Here is a 13,919-nt window from a genome sequence, read left to right as displayed (position 1 = left end):
AGATACTATTACTATTCCTGAGATACATGTACTCTGTTCTATTGGTACTCATACACTTCCCAATAGAACACCTACAACATCTGATCTCCTAGGCTATGGCACAGACAGCTGTATTTAGTAAGATCCATAAGCTGCTTCCTTACAAATGGCATAATCCATTATTTTGTGTGTTTTGATCTGGACAGACAAAAAAGGATGTCTTCAAAAGTATTTTCTAGGTCCTGTTTGCAGAAAATTACTAGTACCTGATCGTAAAGCACAGTATACCACATTGAGGAAATTTCTCAAAGCAGGTAATTCTACTTGCCCAGTAACCTAATCATCATACAGATGAATTAGTGAGTGATTTGCATATCTCTGAACACTCTCCTCAGTGCTGACAAAATCAACTTGAGACATTTCTAAGTACTGTGTGTACAGTATGTACAACTTTGCATATTATAGACTGATAATATCAAGGCAAAATTAATAGTGTCCCTGGAGCAATCTCTCTAGAGCTTCCTCTTACATGAAAGTGACATAAGAGGTGCCATGTACCATTTTGTCTTTCCCACAAATATTTGAAGCACCTATGATGTGCCAGGTGAGTACTTTTCTAGTATGAAAAGTAACTCCACTGCTTCCCAGCAGGTACACAATGCCTGTCCTCTGATGCACAAGCAGAAGAAATGCCTTGTACAAAGCTAGGTCACACAGCTGAGTGTCCCAACCAAGAGATGCCTTATAAACAGAGGCTGAGGGGGGCGGAGCAAGATGGCAGACGAATAACACCGCCAGACAGAGGGTCTCTGCAGAAAAGACAGATTCTAGCAGAAATTAGAGGACAGAAGCAAGAAGACGAGCATACAGCGGACAAGGGCCAGAAGGAGGGGTACCTGAGACCCCGGGAGACTCCACGGGAGGAGGCTGCGGAGGAGAACTGGAGGCTGAGACCACCGGAGCAGCCCGGAGACCAGCAGCAAGGGTAGGTGGATTTGCTGTTTCCCCTCCCCTGCATTTGGGACTGCTGGTGGGCTCCCCAGCGGGTGGAGAGACCTGCGGCAGCCAGCCAGAGACCGCCGCCGCCAGCCAGCTGTGAGCCTGTAGCAGACGTGGCGCCAGGTTCCCAACTTCCTCCGGGCACCTCCGTGTGCACAGACCCGAGCCACGCGGCAGGCGCCATATTGCCTCCTCCTCCCCTCCGCCGACCCTACCCGCGGCTGCCCAGAGAGACAATACAGCCACCAGCCAGAGGCACCTCCAGGGAACAGGACCTTCCCGTTTGGGAGCCTACACCTGACTCAGGGGAATTCAGACTGTGAGCCCCCTACCCGCCAGCCCTCCCAGGTGCTGCTGGCACCGTGTTCCCAGGAGAACAATGCCGACTCAGAGGCTGAGACATAGACCCAGCTTGGGCTCCCTGTGGGTGAATTGGGACCGGAAATCCTTTCCCTGGTGGGGATACAGTTTGAACTCTGGGACCCAGAGGTCGGACCTGCAGACCAGATCCCCTGCACCAAGGGCTAGCATTGCCCGGGGCACAGAAGGGTTATACGTGAACAGCCTACTGAGGTGTGTGTGCCTCCAGGGGCGGATCGGAGTCCTAGAGGGCAACCCTCCTCCCAGGAGGAGGCCGTGCACCCAACCCAGGTGGCGTTCCTGTGCAGGGAACCTCCCCGCCGGCATCACAGTTCGGGGAGGCCTAGTGGCTTGTGGTCTGGCCTGCTGGCAGAGGCCCAGGAGTAGCTGCGGAGTTGGAGAGGGTGGAAAGAAGCGAGGCCCGCTCCAGACTGCGGGTCTCAGACAGCCCCACCCCCACACACAGACTTTCTGGCTGAGCGGGACCATTCCAGCCCCACCCTGACAGCTTTCCCTGGAAGCAGAGACCAGAACTTTGACCCTTGCTAATGGCCTGAGGGCAGGCTTACCCAACCCAGCTCCGCCCAGAACAAGAGCTGTTAACAGGACACAAAATCAACAGTATAGCCTGTTCCTCCAAGCGAACGCTACCTACTGACAGGGATGGCATCTTGCACAGCCTTTCCACGGCACCCACTGACTCAATATACAGGGAGTGGTCCAATTTCACCCACAGACACCACCTAACGCCTCAGAAACTAAACAAGGTGTGTGAATACCCAAACAATAACTTAAGGAAAGAAACAACAACTGATCGACATGGGAAGAAATCAGTGAAAGAACTCAGAAAATATGAAGAACCAAACGGAAAACACACGCCCAAAGAGGAGCACCAGCCCCCTAGAAACGGACACCAACCAAAATCAGGCAACCAATATGACAGAAGAGGAATTTCATACGTGGATCATAAGAACACTCACCCAGCTGCAATAACAACTCAATGACCAACACAAAGAAACCACAAAAAGCCTCCAGGATATTGGAAAAGAAATAGACACAATGAAGAAAAGCGTAACCGAACTCCTGGAAATGAAGAATCAATTCAAGGAACTACAAAATACAGTGGAAAGTCTCAAGAACAGGGTAGATCAAACAGAAGAAAGAATCTCAGAGCTTGAAGATAACATCCTCCAATTAAATAAATCAGTCACAGAAATAGAGCAGAGAAACAAGAGAAAAGAGCAAAGCCTACAAGAGCTGTGGGATTATGTGAAGAAACCTAATGTGAGGGTCATAGGGTTACAAGAAGGGGAAGAAGACAACACTCAAGGGTTGGACAAGCTGTTTGAAGATATAATAGAGGAAAATTTCCCAGGTCTTGCTCAAAATCTTGATATACAAGTTCAAGAAGCTCAGAGGACCCCTGGGAGATTCAACGCAAACAGGAAGACGTCACGACATGCAGTCATCAGATTGACCAAAGTATCAACTAAAGAGACCCTTCTAAGAGCTGTAAGACAAAAGAAGCAAGTAACATACAAGGGAAAGCCAATTTGAATAACATCAGACTTCTCTAATGAGACTTTACAAGCAAGGAGAGACTGGGGCCCCATTCTCACTCTTTTGAAACAAAACAATGCCCAGCCTAGAATATTATTCCCTGTAAAACTAAGCTTCGTATATGAAGGAGAAATAAAAACATTCTCAGACAAGCAAAGGCTCAGAGAATTCACCGAGACAAGACCAGCCCTACAAGAAGTACTTAAAACAGCGTAACGCACGGAACATCATAATAATAACCCACGAATATAAAAACAACCAAAACCCAAAGATATTAAAAGCCAGATATTACAATGGCTCAAGACAGAAATCATAGCAACAACATCCAACCAAACAGAATGATCAGTAATCTACCTTACCTATCAGTTCTCTCAATAAATGTGAATGGCTTAAACTCTCCACTCAAGAGACATAGGCTGGCTGAATGGATAAGAAAATACAGGCCAAGTATATGCTGTCTTCAGGAAACACATCTAACCTGCAAGGATGCATATAGACTAAAAATAAAAGGGTGGAGATCAATATTCCAAGCAAATAGAAGCCAAAAGAAGGCTGGTGTGGCAGTTCTAATTTCAGACGATTTAGTTTTTAAACCAACAAAAGTAGTAAAAGACAAAGAGGGTCATTATATAATGGTGAAGGGCACAGTCCAACAAGAAGAGATAACAATTTCAAATGTATATGCACCCAACTTAGGTGCACCCAGATTCATAAAGCAAACCTTACTGGAGCTAAGCAAATGGATTAATAGCAACTCCATAATTGCCGGAGATTTCAACACCCCACTGACGGCACGAGACAGATCTTCCAAACAGAAAATTAATAAAGAAATAATGGACTTAAACAAAACTCTAGAACAATTGGGTCTGACAGACATCTACAGAACATTCTACCCAAAATCCACTGAATATACGTTCTTCTCATCAGCTCACGGGACATTCTCTAAGATTAACCATATCCTAGGACACAAAGAAAATCTCAAGAAATTTAAAAAAATAGAAATCATACCATGTACCTTCTCAGATCACAGTGGAATAAAACTAGAAATCAACCCTAACAGAAACTCACATTTCTACACAAAAACGTGGAAATTAAACAACCTCCTACTAAATGACTACTTCGTAAATGAAGAAATCAAGATGGAAATTAAAAAGTGCTATGAAGAAAACGACAATGGAGAGACAAGTCATCAACTCCTCTGGGACACAGCTAAAGCAGTTCTGAGAGGAAAGTTTATCTCCATAAATGCCTATAACCAAAAGACAAGAAGATCACAAATAGACAATCTAATGAAACGACTCAAAGAGCTGGAAAAAGAAGAACAGACCAACCTCAAACCCAGCAGAAGAAGTGAAATCAACAAGATCAAATCAGAACTAAACGAAATTGAAAACAGGGAAGCTATTCAGGAGATTAATAAAACAAAAACTTGGTTCTTTGAAAAAATAAACAAAATTGACACACCATTGGCTAAGCTAACGAAAAGCAGAAAAGAGAAATCTCTAATAAGCTCCATCAGAAATAAAAAAGGAGATATCACAACTGATCCCAAAGAGATACAAGATACAATTTATGAATACTACAAAAATCTTTATGCACACAAACTGGAAAATGTGGAGGAAATGGACAAATTTCTAGAAACACACAGACTCCCTAGGCTCAACCAGGAAGAAATAGATTCCCTGAACAGACCAATCTCAACAGCTGAAATAGAAACAGCAATTAAAAATCTCCCTAAAAAGAGAAGTCCCGGTCCAGATGGCTTCACACCTGAATTTTACCATACTTACAAAGAAGAACTAGTACCTATCTTGCAGAAACTATTCCACAACATCGAGAAGAACGGAAACCTCCCCGACACCTTTTATGAAGCGAATATCACTCTGATACCAAAACCAGGAAAGGATGCAACAAAAAAAGAAAACTACAGACCAATATCCCTAATGAATATAGATGCAAAAATTTTCAACAAAATCTTAGCTAACCAAATCCAGACACTTATCAAAAAAATAATCCACCACGACCAAGTGGGCTTCATCCCAGGGATGCAGGGATGGTTCAACATACGGAAATCTATAAATGTAATTCACCACATAAACAGAAGCAAAAACAAAGACCACATGATTCTTTCAATAGATGCAGAAAAGGCTTTTGACAAAATTCAACACCCTTTCATGATACGAACACTTAAGAAAATAGGCATAGAAGGGACATACCTAAAAATGATACAAGCCATATATGACAGACCCATAGCCAAATCATACTGAATGGGGAAAAATTGAAATCATTCCCAATTAGAACTGGAACCAGACAAGGCTGCCCACTATCTCCACTTCTGTTCAACATAGTGATGGAAGTCTTGGCTACAGCAATCAGACAGGAAAATGGAATCAAAGGTATCCAAATAGGGGCAGAAGAGATCAAACTTTCACTGTTTGCTGATGATATGATATTGTATCTAGAAAACCCCAAGGATTCAACCAAGAAACTCCTGGAACTGATCAATGAATTTAGTAAAGTCTCAGGATACAAAATCAATACACAGAAATCAGAGGCATTCATATACGCCAACAACAATCTAATTGAGAACCAAATTAAAGACTCAATTCCCTTCACAATAGCAACAAAGAAATTAAAGTACCTAGGAATATACTTAACCAAGGACGTAAAAGACCTCTACAGGGAGAACTATGAAACACTGAGGAAGGAAATAGCAGAGGATGTAAACAGATGGAAATCCATACCATGCTCGTGGATCGGCAGACTCAATATCATCAAAATGTCTATACTACCCAAACTGATCTACAGATTCAATGCAATACCTATTAAAATCCCATCAGCATTCTTCACAGATATAGAAAAAATAATTTTACGCTTCGTATGGAACCAAAGAAGACCCCGAATATCAAGAGCAATTCTAGGCAACAAAAACAAAATGGGAGGCATTAATATGCCAGATATCAAACTATACTACAAAACTATAGTAATTAAAACAATATGGTATTGGCACAAAAATAGGAATATTGACCAGTGGACAGATGTGAGAATCCTGATATAAAACCATCCTCATATAGCCATCTAATCTTTGACAAAGCAGACAAAAACATACGCTGGGGAAAAGAATCCCTCTTCAGTAAATGGTGCTGGGAAAACTGGATAGCCACCTGTAGAAGGCTAAAACAGGACCCACACCTTTCACCTCTCACAAAAACCAACTCACGCTGGATAACAGACTTAAACCTAAGGTATGAAACTATTAGAACTCTAGAGGAAAAAGTTGGAAACACTCTCCTAGACATCGGCCTGGGCAAAGAGTTTATGAAGAAGTCCCCAAAGGCAATCACAGCAGCAACAAAAATAAATAAATGGGACATGATCAAACTACAAAGCTTCTGCACAGCCAAAGAAATAGTCATGAAAGTAAACAGACAACCTACAGAATGGGAGAAAATTTTTGCATCCTATGCATCCAATAAGGGACTGATAACTAGAATATACTTAGAACTCACGAAAATCAGGAAGAAAAAATCAAATAACCCCATTAAAAAGTGGGCACAGGACTTGAACAGAAATTTTTCTAAAGAAGACAGAAGAATGGCCAATAAACATATGAAGAAATGCTCAACATCTCTAATCATCAGGGAAATGCAAATCAAAACCACAATGAGATATCACTTAGCCCCAGTGAGAATGGCCTTTATCAAAAAATCTCCAAATAATAAATGCTGGCTTGGTTGCGGAGAGAGAGGAACACTCCTACACTGCTGGTGGGACTGCAAACTAGTTCAACCTCTGTGGAAAGCAATATGGAGATACCTTAAAGCGATACAAGTGAATCTACCATTTGATCCAGCAATCCCATTGCTGGGCATCTACCCAAATGATCCAATGACACTCTACAAAAAAGACACCTGCACTCGAATGTTTATAGCAGCACAATTCATAATTGCAAGGCTGTGGAAACAGCCCAAGTGTCCATCAATCCAAGAATGGATTAATAAAATGTGGTATATGTATACCATGGAGTACTATTCAGCTCTAAGAAACAATGGTGATATAGCACATCTTATATTTTCCTGGTTAGAGCTGGAACCCATATTACTAAGTGAAGTATCCCAAGAATGGAAAAACAAGCACCAGATATATTCTCCAGCAAACTGGTATTAACTGAGTAGCACCTAAGTGGACACATAGCTACTACAGTAATAGGGTATTGGGCAGGTGGAAGGGGGGAGGGGGGTATATACATACATAATGAGTGAGATGTGCACCATCTGGGGGATGGTCATGATGGAGACTCAGACTTTTGGGGGGAGGGGGGGAAATGGGCATTTATTGAAACCTTAAAATCTGTACCCCCATAATATGCCGAAATAAAAAAATAAATAAATAAACAGAGGCTGAACCACAGCAACACTACCGTACCTGAAATACCTTCTCAGCATCACATCCTTCTAGCCCAGCAGAAATCCAAGTGTATAAATTGGAAACAAAACAATTTTTCTTCCTCTTTAACACTTCATTTCTAAAGAAATGAAAAGTTTTTCCATTTGATTTCAGAAGATTTTCACATACTATAAAACGTGCATGATTCATGCAAAATCATAGTTACGGGTATTGGTCTGAAGGGCTAACTTGTATACCGCACTCTCTAATAGTAATGATCAAAACTCACACAAAACATCCGCATGAAACAAGTGCACTTTCCTAAAATTCACCCTGTAAATTGTTCTTAGCTCATGAGGGTGTTTCCTGGTTCCTATTTATAATGATAGACTTTATCTATAACAGACACACATAGAAATAAAAATTGTGTAGGTGAGTTTGTCCAAAATGGCAGAGCATTATAAGTTCTATGGTTGCTTCTGCTTTCTCTGCCTTGTTGACAACTCAGAGATTTCATATCCACACATATAAATGAAACCACCATTATAAACAATGAATGTGGGAATATTGTTAATTCCTACCTGCTTTCAAGGGTGCTAAAATGTGATCTACCTTAAACAGAATGGTGAAGAAAGAAAAGTATCTTTTCCCAATTCCTCTTTCTCCTTCCTTTTTTCCTCTCCATTCTCCTTTTTATCACTCCTTTGCCTACACAAATATGCAGATTCCAGACAGTAATGTGTAATCAAAATTACCATTCCCTGTATATCTTTCTACTACAAAAAACTCCCATGCTCTGGGAAATGATCTTAGCTTTCAAGAAGACTTTGATAAACTAATTTACATTATAATATAAATAAATGATAACTGTCACTTTTTAAGGAGAAAAAAAATCTGAAGACAATTAACTAACGCCAAAGGACTGAATGTTTTATAGTTGAATTTTAACATCTATAGAAATTAAGTAAAGAAAATTTTTTTTGGCTGGGCATGGCGGTTCACGCCAGTAATCCTAGAACTCTGGGAGGCCAAGGTGGGTGGATCGCTCAAGCTCAGGAGTTCAAAACCATCCTAAGCAAGAGAGAGACCCTGTCTCTACTAAAAATAGAAAGAAATTCATTGGCCAACTAAAATTATATAGAAAAATTAGCCGGGCATGGTGGCACATGCCTGTAGTCCTAGCTACTCGGGAGGCTGAGGCAGGAGGATCGCCTGGGCCCAGGAGTTTGAGGTTGCTGTGAGCTAGGCTGACGCCACGGCACTCTAGCCCTGACAACAGAGTGAGACTCTGTCTCAAAAAAATAGTAAAGAAAATTTTTGACAGAAAGACCATTCACTCTTTCTTTGTATGAATATTTGGCCTACATGCATCTGCTAATGTGTAAAGCTAAGAAACTTCTAAGCGTTTTTCTGTATTCCTTTAGATTTTGGTTTAAACCTTCTCTTTTCCCCAAAGAAAAGGTTAAATTTGAAAAGTGTGTTACATTGAGCTTAATGCCTCATTAATATAGAGATGGGATATGGTACTTGTAAATGTTCAGTACATAGCTGCTTAATAAACATGTTGATTTGACTGATTTATATGTTGATTTATGTTGCTCAAAACTTTCATAAACAAAATTTCCTTTCCTCTTCCATTTTTAACACGGATAACATGATTCTGTCAAACTGTATGACAGGTGAGAATTTAATGTCTTATATAAAGGCATGAATGCTTTAGCCACATTTTTTTCAAGAAGAATTTTAATTGCAGAACTTTTAATTCAGAATTACTTGAGGTTTTTGATTTTGGAAGTTTTAGGGGATTTTTACTTGTTTATTACATGGGTCTCCAGGGATTTATTTTTAATTTCTATGAACAAGGGCACTAACATGTACCACATAAAAAGACTAACTATAAAAATGTTTTAAGAGCTGAAAAGGAAAGATCAGCCCACATCATATGCAAAATGGATATTACCAATAAAATAATAAAAAATTATAGACCCATATTATAATAATATTTTGGTACACTGATAATGTTAATAACTACCACTATTGAATATTCACTATATACTGAATACCATATGGACTTTGTATAGACATTATCTCTAATGTAAGTAATGGCTGGGAGAATGGTCAAAGATTGAGAAGAAATGTGCAGTTATGAAATCTTGCCAACCACAACTCGCATTAGCAGACAACATACGTCGAAAACATATGCATGTATAGTTATGAATAGCAAGAATTGGAACTAATTAATGAGGAAATCTGAACTCTCAGTTACATGCAAATTCAAACAGTCACCTTGCCTCCCCCACAATTGCTTTTGCTTACATTTTCTGGATACTAATGTGGCCTACTGCACAGCCTGACACCTAAGAATGGTTTTTACATTTTTTAATAGTTACTTTTTTTTTTTTTTTTTTTTTTGAGACAGAGTCTTACTTTGTTGCCCAGGCTAGAGTGAGTGCCGTGGCATCAGCCTGGCTCACAGCAACCTCAATCTCCGGGGCTCAGCGATCCTACTGCCTCAGCCTCCCAAGTAGCTGGGACTACAGGCATGCGCCACCATGCCCAGCTAATTTTTTGTATATATATTTTTAGCTGGTCAATTAATTTATTTCTATTTTTGGTAGAGACGTGGTCTCGCTCAGGCTGATTTCGAACTCCTGACCTTGAGCAATCCGCCCGCCTCGGCCTCCCAAAGTGCTAGGATTACAGGCGTGAGCCACCACGCCCGGCCTTTAATAGTTACATTTTAAATGGTTATATAAGTGCCTACATAATATCCTCCATCTTGTCTCTTGGCTCACAAAACGTAAAATATTTACTATTTGGCCCATAACAGAAAAAGTTTGCCAACCTTTGCTTTAAGCAAAAGTGCTTATACGCACTGTAGTATCACAGCTTTGAAGCCTGCAAACCCAGCTGTAGCATTTACCAGCTATGTGACTTTGGGCAAATCCCTCAATTTCTGAGCCTCAGTTTACTCACTTATAAATTGGGATACCAGTATCCAAATCAAATTGCTAAGATCACATAAGATAATGTGCAATGTATATAACATAATTGACACAACCTAGACACTTAATAAATATTAGTTTCCTTCTCATTCCCATAAATTATTATGATCATTGGGTAAATCTCCTCGCATTTGTGTGTGTGTCTGGCTTTGGGGAGCAGGGAAAGATAGATTATAGATGAGACAAAACCTGTTAGTCATACCGTATAGTTGCATAGCATTTTCCTCCCAGCACACTTTCACATTTGTGCAATCAAAATGGTTAGGAAGGAGTCAAATGTTATTTTAAATCATAATTGTTGAATTTGTAAGTCAGAAAATGATCATAATGAATAATTCCTAAAGATGCACTAAACTGGCCATGAGATTCAGTAAGCAGTTTCTCCTGTCAATGTCCTTCTATTTTTCTCTATTTCTAAGAAGCATGCTTCAAATTTGACTTCTTAATGTCACTCTGATTTTACGGACTCGTCCTGATACCCTGCAGAATGTCCTCTTCCCATAAACCCACACCATCTTATACAGTGTAAAAGTTCCATAAAATTCAAGCAAACAAGGGTCTAGGAAACCAAAAGGCAATTCTATAGTAAAGAGTAGAGAGGACAGAAACAAAGTCATCCTTTAGTTTGATGTGTCCTGTTCATTTTAACTCTTGGAATCTTTGATCAGTAATTCTCAACCATTTGTTTTCCCCCTGACAGGCAGGGTACATCCCATCAGAAAGGTACTCCGTGGCCACTGTGATCTTCAAAAGGGGGTGTAGCCCTTGAAAACACTTCCCCAGTGATTCTAACAGTCCTTTAAGGAGGAATTATCCATCTTCTGGAGAACCACTGCTTGCAGTTACTTTACCCAATAATTCTACTGCCATGTAAACCAATCAGAATACTGAAAAAAAAGAAGTTAGACCGAGTAAGTCTTCACCTCTAATGAAATAAAATTAGATTAGATTTACCTTTGATTATGATCCCTTAGAAAAAAGAAAGAGAGTTGACTTGGTTTAAATGTCTGCCCTACCTAAGTTTGTATTTTATGACAACCCCGTCACACCACCCTAGAACCACCAATCCTCCTGGAGGAAAGTATGGAGAAAGGTGATAAACAGATTTCTTAATCTGTGTGCTGGCATCCACATGGATACAATGAGACAGGAATCCTTAAATACAGGTGTGGTGAGCAAAAGGAAAAGAGGCCTGTCAGAAACCAATAATGCTACAAATAAGCTTCTATAAAATTTTTTTTAAAAAAATAGATGCAAACAGATAATGTGATTAAGAGTAACCAGATTACTGAAATGCCTGGCTTTGGAAAGAAAGTCACACCTACCTTCTCATAAAGGAATGCTGTAGCAGAGAAGGGACTAGGACACTAGGTGATCTTGATTTGAGGAAAGTACAAGTTAAAGGAAAACACAAATAGAAACAAAACTAAGTTTTTAGGTTTGATATTTAGAGATTCTCAAATATATGTGTCTATATGTTCATTTAGCAGAAGGCATTTGCTAAAGAACAAAATTTTACTTTAAGAAATGATTAAAAGGTGATATCCATCAATCAAAACATCAATTTAAGTTCTCTTGATCATAAAAATTCACCTATCCATAGATTTATTCAGTCAATATTTATTGAGCACGTACAATGTTCCAGACACTCTTCCAGGTACCAGAAATATAGTACTGAACAGAAATGCAGTCTGTGCCCTCATGGAGCTTACATTCTACTGGGAAAGACAGACAATAATCAAATAGCTATATAATATAATGCCAGATAGTGATAATGTGCTATGAAGAAACACAAAGCAAGGTCAAGGAAGAAAGCCAGAGGTGCTATTTTAGCTAGAGAGTTCCCAGAAAGCCTCCCTATTATCTTCCAAACCTATGCAACAACAAAGCAGTTTGAGACCTGAGATTTATTGTCTCTTGTCCCTTTTTGAAGTCTGAACAATCTGAACTACTGCCACAGAATCAACTCTAACCTATGTAGAGTTGATTCCTATCTCTAGCTCTGACCTTTTCTCTGAGTTCAAATTCCATGTTGCCAAGAGTATAATCATCAAGTCTTAAACCAAACTTACCTTATTCCTACCCTTTGCCCCTTTATTCCCAGAAAAAGACTATCTATGTTTTTCTAGAACTCTCAGAACTAGAACTAGTTCTAGAACTCTAGAACTCTCTTAAAGATTTGATTCTTTCTATTCCTTTATTCAGCTATAGAAAAGTCCTACAAATTCCTTCTCCAAAATAGTTCCCACCCGCCCCTTCATACTCATTCTCACTACCTTCACATTTAAGAGCAGCTGGAAGTTTGTTTGGGAAAGACATGAGTTCATGTTTTCCCCTACTCTACTATGATGGGATGCTATGGCCTCTTATATGAAAACTAAATTCCTTTCTTTTTTTTTTTTTTTTTTTTTTTTTTTTTTTTGGAGACAAGTTGTTACCCTGTTGCCCTGGCTAGAGTGCAGTGGAATCATCATGGCTCATTGCAACCTCAAACTCCTGGGCTCAAGTGATCCTCCTGCCTCAACCTCATGAGTAGCAGAGGCTATAGGCACATGCCACCACACCTCACAGAGAGAGGCCTTAGGAGAAACCAAACCTGCCCACACCTTGATCTTGGACTTCCAATCTCTATAGCAGTTAGAAAATAGACTTCTGTTGTTGAAGCCATGTGTTACAGTCTGTGGCACTGTGTTATGTCAGCCCTTGCAAACTAAAACACTGTCCCATCTTACTTCCATCTATTCTTCAACATGCAGTCCTTATGAATACCTTCAAAAACAGCATACTGCTTCTTGTCCTAAACTTTTATCCAAGCTAGAATTTTTACCTGTAATATTCTTCATCTCTTAAAAACATAGGGTTTTGAAGTCAAACAAACCTGGGTTAAAATCCCAGCTTCATTCACTTAATAAACATCCAGCTTTAATTAACTTCTCTAAGACTCTGTTTTCCCATCCATAAAATGGGTATTAACTCATTCTGCCAATATATAGGTTAAATGAGGTAGTGTACATGACATGCCAAGCACAACTCCTGGCACGCAGTATCCACCCAGTGATGGTAGTCGTAATTATTACCTATTTGTCAAAATTCTGATTAATATAATACTTGATTGTTACGTATTCTGGCCACTGTGGACCATGGACCACCAGCCCAACTTGAAAAGAACATAGGAGAAGAGGAGAACCATGGAGTCAAGTCTGAAACCTCAGCCCGCAGGGCCTTGATACTGCTTGCGAACATTGGAGGGTTGATGTGATAAGCCATGAGGAGCCAATCAGGGGTTTTGAACAGGGTAAAAGCATGATCAGAAGTGGCAGGTGTGTAGGTGATCAGGATAGACACTCAGCAATAGTCAAGATGACAAGTCATGAAGGACTGAACTGGAGTGAGGCTCATGAGAATGGAAAGGGGGAATTATTTAGAGAAATATTTCAGACACAACAGGGTTGAGCAGCAGGCTAGGGAATGAAGCTTCATCTGTATTTATAGCTGCTCCCCATCACTCACGTCACAGCCTGAGCTCCACCTCCTGTCAGATCAGCAGCAGCATTAGATTCTCACAGGAGTGCAAACTCTACTGTAAACTGCACATGCGAGGGATCTAGGTCACACATTCATTATGAGAAT

At 40.1% G+C, this 13,919-nt stretch overlaps 2 protein-coding genes across 2 annotated transcripts in view; one reads left to right on the top strand and one right to left on the bottom strand.

Moving 5' to 3' along the window:
- Positions 1-13,919, top strand: part of RPL24 (ribosomal protein L24) — a 371,901-nt gene that overhangs the window by 243,483 nt on the left and 114,499 nt on the right. The window lies entirely within an intron of this gene.
- NFKBIZ (NFKB inhibitor zeta) overlaps positions 1-13,919 on the bottom strand; it is a 42,552-nt gene that overhangs the window by 20,162 nt on the left and 8,471 nt on the right. The window lies entirely within an intron of this gene.

Source organism: Microcebus murinus, chromosome 1 (genome assembly GCF_040939455.1).
Source record: "Microcebus murinus isolate Inina chromosome 1, M.murinus_Inina_mat1.0, whole genome shotgun sequence".
Lineage (NCBI taxonomy): Eukaryota > Metazoa > Chordata > Mammalia > Primates > Cheirogaleidae > Microcebus > Microcebus murinus.
The sequence above is the reverse complement of the archived record's forward strand: the minus strand, read 5'-3'. Positions and strand labels throughout refer to the sequence as shown.